Source organism: Cornus florida, unplaced genomic scaffold (assembly GCF_030987335.1).
Source record: "Cornus florida cultivar Cherokee Brave unplaced genomic scaffold, ASM3098733v1 CherokeeBrave_3.0.0_Hap2_scaffold_9, whole genome shotgun sequence".
Taxonomy (NCBI): domain Eukaryota; kingdom Viridiplantae; phylum Streptophyta; class Magnoliopsida; order Cornales; family Cornaceae; genus Cornus; species Cornus florida.
Genome location: NW_026775923.1, coordinates 400,851 through 408,867, shown reverse-complemented (window position 1 = coordinate 408,867; position 8,017 = coordinate 400,851).

Here is an 8,017-nt window from a genome sequence, read left to right as displayed (position 1 = left end):
AATGTTTTAATGAGCAGAGATTGAATCTTTGAATGAAAATGCCTCGATTGGGGTACCTATTATGTCACTAGGCTTTTTAAATGTATAAGAATTAAATATTTAAAAGAAATTTAGAGTTTTGAGCTAAACTTATTCGAGTTCCCTTTGACGTCACAAAGAGTGTAATAATGAGTAAAGCTTAAATCTTTGAAAGAAAATACCTCAATCAAGATACCTGCTATGCCAGTAGACCTTTTTAATGTATAAAGACTGAATCCTTGAAAGAAAATGAGAGTTTTGAGTTAAATTTATTTGAGTTCCCTTCGACGTCACAAAGAGTGTTTTAATGAGTAAAGATATAATCTTTGAATGAAAATACCTCAATCAAGGTACCTGTCATGTCACGTGACCTTTTTAATGTATAAAGATTGAATCATTGAAGGAAAATGAGAGGTTTGAGTTAAACTTATGCGAGTTCCCTATGACGTCACAAAGAGTGTTTGAATAAGTAAAGATTGAATTCTTGAATGAAAATACCACAATCAGGGTACCTGTTATGTCACTTGAACTTTTTAATGTATAAAGATTGAATCTTTGATAGAAATTGAGAGTTTTGAGTTAAACTTATTCGGTTTCCCTTTGACGTCCCAAAGAGTGTTTTAATGAGCAAAGATTGAATCTTTGAATGAAAATACCTCAATCAACTTACCTGTTATGTCACCTGACCTTTTTTAATGCATAAAGATTGAATCTTTGAAAGAAAGTGAGAGTTTCGAGTTAAACTTATTCGAGTTCCATTTCATATCACAAAGAGTGTTTTAATGAGTAGCGATTGAATCTTTGAATGAAAATACCCTAATTATGGTAACTATTATGTCACTCGACTTTTTTAAGGTATAAGGATTGAATCTTCGAAAGAAATTGAGAGTTTTGAGCTAAACTTATTCGAATTCCCTTTGACGTCACAAAGAGTGTTTTAATGAGTAAAGATTGAATCTTTGAATGAAAATACCTCAATCAAGGCACCTGTTAAGTCACTAGACCTTTTTAGTGTATAAATATTGAATCTTGGAATAAAAATAAGAGTCGAGTTCCCTTTGACGTCACACAAAGTGTTTGAATGAGTAAAGAGTGAATCTTTGTGTGAAAATACCTCAATCAAGGTACCTGTTATGCCACTTGACCTTTTTGAGGCGTAATGATTGAATCTTTGAAAGAAAATCAGAGTTTTGAGTTTCAGTTATTCGACTTCCCTTCGACGTCACAAAGAGTGTTTCAATGAGTAAAGATTGAATCTTTGAATGAAAGTACCTCAATCAAGGTACCTGTTATGTCGCTTGACCTATTTAATGCATAAAGATTGAATCTTTGAAAGAAAATGAGAGTTTTGAGTTAAACATATTCGAGTTCGCATTGGAGTCACAAAGAGTGTTTTAATGAGTAAAGGTTGAATCTTTGAATGAAAATAGCTCACTCAAGGTGCCTGTTGTGTCACTTGACCTTTTCAATGTATAAAGATTGAATCTTTGAAAGAAAATAAGAGTTTTGAGTTAAACTTATTCGAGTTCCCTTAGACGTCACAAAGAGTGTTTTAATGAGTAAAGATTGAATCTTTTAATGAAAATAGCTCAATCGGGGTAGCTGTTATGTCACTTGACCTTTTTGACGCATAAAGATTGAATCTTTGAAAGAAAATGAGAGTTTTGAGTTACAGTTATTCGAGTTCCCTTTGACGTCACAAAGAGTGTTTTAATGAGTAAGGATTGAATATTTGAATGAAAATACCTCAATCAAGGTACCTGTTATGTCACTTGACCTTTTTTAATGCGGAAAGATTGAATCATTGAAAGAAAATGAGAGTTTTGAGTCAAGCTTATTCGAGTTCCGTTCGACGTCACAAAGAGTGTTTTAATGAGTAGAGATTGAATCTTTGAATGAAAATACCTCAATTAGGGTACCTATTATGTCACTAGACTTTTTAAATGTATAAGAATTAAATATTTGAAAGAAATTTAGAGTTTTGAGCTAAACTTATTCGAGTTCCATTTGACGTCACAAAGAGTGTAATAATGAGTAAAGATTGGATGTTTGAAAGAAAATACCTCAATCAAGGTACCTGTTATGTCAGTAGACCTTTTTAATGTATAAAGACTGAATCTTTGAAAGAATATGAGAGTTTTGAGTTAAATTTACTCGAGTTACCTTTGACGTCACAAAGAGTGTTTTAATGAGTAAAGATATAATCTTTCAATGAAAATGCCTCAATCAAGGTACCTGTCTTGTCACGTGACCTTTTTAATGTATAAAGATTGAATCATTGAAAGAAAATGAGAGGTTTGAGTTAAATTTGTTCGAGTTCCCTTTAACATCACAAAGAGTGTTTGAATAAGTAAAGATTGAATTCTTGAATGAAAATACCTCAATCAGGGTACCTGTTATGTCACTAGAACTTTTTAACGTATAAAGATTGAATCTTTGACAGAAATTGAGAGTTTTGAGTTAAACTTATTCGGTTTCCCTTTGACGTCCCAAAGAGTGTTTTAATGAGTAAAGATTGAATCTTTGAATGAAAATACCTCAATCAACTTACCTGTTATGTCACTTGACCTTTTTAATGCGGAAAGATTGAATCATTGAAAGAAAATGAGGGTTTTGAGTTAAACTTATTCGAGTTCCGTTTGACGTCACAAAGAATGTTTTAATGAGCAGAGATTGAATCTTTGAATGAAAATGCCTCGATTGGGGTACCTATTATGTCACTAGGCTTTTTAAATGTATAAGAATTAAATATTTAAAAGAAATTTAGAGTTTTGAGCTAAACTTATTCGAGTTCCCTTTGACGTCACAAAGAGTGTAATAATGAGTAAAGCTTAAATCTTTGAAAGAAAATACCTCAATCAAGATACCTGCTATGCCAGTAGACCTTTTTAATGTATAAAGACTGAATCCTTGAAAGAAAATGAGAGTTTTGAGTTAAATTTATTTGAGTTCCCTTCGACGTCACAAAGAGTGTTTTAATGAGTAAAGATATAATCTTTGAATGAAAATACCTCAATCAAGGTACCTGTCATGTCACGTGACCTTTTTAATGTATAAAGATTGAATCATTGAAGGAAAATGAGAGGTTTGAGTTAAACTTATGCGAGTTCCCTATGACGTCACAAAGAGTGTTTGAATAAGTAAAGATTGAATTATTGAATGAAAATACCACAATCAGGGTACCTGTTATGTCACTTGAACTTTTTAATGTATAAAGATTGAATCTTTGATAGAAATTGAGAGTTTTGAGTTAAACTTATTCGGTTTCCCTTTGACGTCCCAAAGAGTGTTTTAATGAGCAAAGATTGAATCTTTGAATGAAAATACCTCAATCAACTTACCTGTTATGTCACCTGACCTTTTTTAATGCATAAAGATTGAATCTTTGAAAGAAAGTGAGAGTTTCGAGTTAAACTTATTCGAGTTCCATTTCATATCACAAAGAGTGTTTTAATGAGTAGCGATTGAATCTTTGAATGAAAATACCCTAATTATGGTAACTATTATGTCACTCGACTTTTTCAAGGTATAAGGATTGAATCTTCGAAAGAAATTGAGAGTTTTGAGCTAAACTTATTCGAATTCCCTTTGACGTCACAAAGAGTGTTTTAATGAGTAAAGATTGAATCTTTGAATGAAAATACCTCAATCAAGGCACCTGTTAAGTCACTAGACCTTTTTAGTGTATAAATATTGAATCTTGGAATAAAAATAAGAGTCGAGTTCCCTTTGACGTCACACAAAGTGTTTGAATGAGTAAAGAGTGAATCTTTGTGTGAAAATACCTCAATCAAGGTACCTGTTATGCCACTTGACCTTTTTGACGCGTAATGATTGAATCTTTGAAAGAAAATCAGAGTTTTGAGTTTCAGTTATTGGACTTCCCTTCGACGTCACAAAGAGTGTTTCAATGAGTAAAGATTGAATCTTTGAATGAAAGTACCTCAATCAAGGTACCTGTTATGTCGCTTGACCTATTTAATGCATAAAGATTGAATCTTTGAAAGAAAATGAGAGTTTTGAGTTAAACATATTCGAGTTCGCATTGGAGTCACAAAGAGTGTTTTAATGAGTAAAGGTTGAATCTTTGAATGAAAATAGCTCACTCAAGGTGCCTGTTGTGTCACTTGACCTTTTCAATGTATAAAGATTGAATCTTTGAAAGAAAATAAGAGTTTTGAGTTAAACTTATTCGAGTTCCCTTAGACGTCACAAAGAGTGTTTTAATGAGTAAAGATTGAATCTTTTAATGAAAATAGCTCAATCGGGGTAGCTGTTATGTCACTTGACCTTTTTGACGCATAAAGATTGAATCTTTGAAAGAAAATGAGAGTTTTGAGTTACAGTTATTCGAGTTCCCTTTGACGTCACAAAGAGTGTTTTAATGAGTAAGGATTGAATATTTGAATGAAAATACCTCAATCAAGGTACCTGTTATGTCACTTGACCTTTTTTAATGCGGAAAGATTGAATCATTGAAAGAAAATGAGAGTTTTGAGTCAAGCTTATTCGAGTTCCGTTCGACGTCACAAAGAGTGTTTTAATGAGTAGAGATTGAATCTTTGAATGAAAATACCTCAATTAGGGTACCTATTATGTCACTAGACTTTTTAAATGTATAAGAATTAAATATTTGAAAGAAATTTAGAGTTTTGAGCTAAACTTATTCGAGTTCCATTTGACGTCACAAAGAGTGTAATAATGAGTAAAGATTGGATGTTTGAAAGAAAATACCTCAATCAAGGTACCTGTTATGTCAGTAGACCTTTTTAATGTATAAAGACTGAATCTTTGAAAGAATATGAGAGTTTTGAGTTAAATTTACTCGAGTTACCTTTGACGTCACAAAGAGTGTTTTAATGAGTAAAGATATAATCTTTCAATGAAAATGCCTCAATCAAGGTACCTGTCTTGTCACGTGACCTTTTTAATGTATAAAGATTGAATCATTGAAAGAAAATGAGAGGTTTGAGTTAAATTTGTTCGAGTTCCCTTTAACATCACAAAGAGTGTTTGAATAAGTAAAGATTGAATTCTTGAATGAAAATACCTCAATCGGGGTACCTGTTATGTCACTAGAACTTTTTAACGTATAAAGATTGAATCTTTGACAGAAATTGAGAGTTTTGAGTTAAACTTATTCGGTTTCCCTTTGACGTCCCAAAGAGTGTTTTAATGAGTAAAGATTGAATCTTTGAATGAAAATACCTCAATCAACTTACCTGTTATGTCACTTGACCTTTTTAATGCGGAAAGATTGAATCATTGAAAGAAAATGAGGGTTTTGAGTTAAACTTATTCGAGTTCCGTTTGACGTCACAAAGAATGTTTTAATGAGCAGAGATTGAATCTTTGAATGAAAATGCCTCGATTGGGGTACCTATTATGTCACTAGGCCTTTTAAATGTATAAGAATTAAATATTTAAAAGAAATTTAGAGTTTTGAGCTAAACTTATTCGAGTTCCCTTTGACGTCACAAAGAGTGTAATAATGAGTAAAGCTTAAATCTTTGAAAGAAAATACCTCAATCAAGATACCTGCTATGCCAGTAGACCTTTTTAATGTATAAAGACTGAATCCTTGAAAGAAAATGAGAGTTTTGAGTTAAATTTATTTGAGTTCCCTTCGACGTCACAAAGAGTGTTTTAATGAGTAAAGATATAATCTTTGAATGAAAATACCTCAATCAAGGTACCTGTCATGTCACGTGACCTTTTTAATGTATAAAGATTGAATCATTGAAGGAAAATGAGAGGTTTGAGTTAAACTTATGCGAGTTCCCTATGACGTCACAAAGAGTGTTTGAATAAGTAAAGATTGAATTATTGAATGAAAATACCACAATCAGGGTACCTGTTATGTCACTTGAACTTTTTAATGTATAAAGATTGAATCTTTGATAGAAATTGAGAGTTTTGAGTTAAACTTATTCGGTTTCCCTTTGACGTCCCAAAGAGTGTTTTAATGAGCAAAGATTGAATCTTTGAATGAAAATACCTCAATCAACTTACCTGTTATGTCACCTGACCTTTTTTAATGCATAAAGATTGAATCTTTGAAAGAAAGTGAGAGTTTTGAGTTAAACTTATTCGAGTTCCATTTCATATCACAAAGAGTGTTTTAATGAGTAGCGATTGAATCTTTGAATGAAAATACCCTAATTATGGTAACTATTATGTCACTCGACTTTTTTAAGGTATAAGGATTGAATCTTCGAAAGAAATTGAGAGTTTTGAGCTAAACTTATTCGAATTCCCTTTGACGTCACAAAGAGTGTTTTAATGAGTAAAGATTGAATCTTTGAATGAAAATACCTCAATCAAGGCACCTGTTAAGTCACTAGACCTTTTTAGTGTATAAATATTGAATCTTGGAATAAAAATAAGAGTCGAGTTCCCTTTGACGTCACACAAAGTGTTTGAATGAGTAAAGAGTGAATCTTTGTGTGAAAATACCTCAATCAAGGTACCTGTTATGCCACTTGACCTTTTTGACGCGTAATGATTGAATCTTTGAAAGAAAATCAGAGTTTTGAGTTTCAGTTATTCGACTTCCCTTCGACGTCACAAAGAGTGTTTCAATGAGTAAAGATTGAATCTTTGAATGAAAGTACCTCAATCAAGGTACCTGTTATGTCGCTTGACCTATTTAATGCATAAAGATTGAATCTTTGAAAGAAAATGAGAGTTTTGAGTTAAACATATTCGAGTTCGCATTGGAGTCGCAAAGAGTGTTTTAATGAGTAAAGGTTGAATCTTTGAATGAAAATAGCTCACTCAAGGTGCCTGTTGTGTCACTTGACCTTTTCAATGTATAAAGATTGAATCTTTGAAAGAAAATAAGAGTTTTGAGTTAAACTTATTCGAGTTCCCTTAGACGTCACAAAGAGTGTTTTAATGAGTAAAGATTGAATCTTTTAATGAAAATAGCTCAATCGGGGTAGCTGTTATGTCACTTGACCTTTTTGACGCATAAAGATTGAATCTTTGAAAGAAAATGAGAGTTTTGAGTTACAGTTATTCGAGTTCCCTTTGACGTCACAAAGAGTTTTTTAATGAGTAAGGATTGAATATTTGAATGAAAATACCTCAATCAAGGTACCTGTTATGTCACTTGACCTTTTTTAATGCGGAAAGATTGAATCATTGAAAGAAAATGAGAGTTTTGAGTCAAGCTTATTCGAGTTCCGTTCGACGTCACAAAGAGTGTTTTAATGAGTAGAGATTGAATCTGTGAATGAAAATACCTCAATTAGGGTACCTATTATGTCACTAGACTTTTTAAATGTATAAGAATTAAATATTTGAAAGAAATTTAGAGTTTTGAGCTAAACTTATTCGAGTTCCATTTGACGTCACAAAGAGTGTAATAATGAGTAAAGATTGGATGTTTGAAAGAAAATACCTCAATCAAGGTACCTGTTATGTCAGTAGACCTTTTTAATGTATAAAGACTGAATCTTTGAAAGAATATGAGAGTTTTGAGTTAAATTTACTCGAGTTACCTTTGACGTCACAAAGAGTGTTTTAATGAGTAAAGATATAATCTTTCAATGAAAATGCCTCAATCAAGGTACCTGTCTTGTCACGTGACCTTTTTAATGTATAAAGATTGAATCATTGAAAGAAAATGAGAGGTTTGAGTTAAATTTGTTCGAGTTCCCTTTAACATCACAAAGAGTGTTTGAATAAGTAAAGATTGAATTCTTGAATGAAAATACCTCAATCAGGGTACCTGTTATGTCACTAGAACTTTTTAACGTATAAAGATTGAATCTTTGACAGAAATTGAGAGTTTTGAGTTAAACTTATTCGGTTTCCCTTTGACGTCCCAAAGAGTGTTTTAATGAGTAAAGATTGAATCTTTGAATGAAAATACCTCAATCAACTTACCTGTTATGTCACTTGACCTTTTTAATGCGGAAAGATTGAATCATTGAAAGAAAATGAGGGTTTTGAGTTAAACTTATTCGAGTTCCGTTTGACGTCACAAAGAATG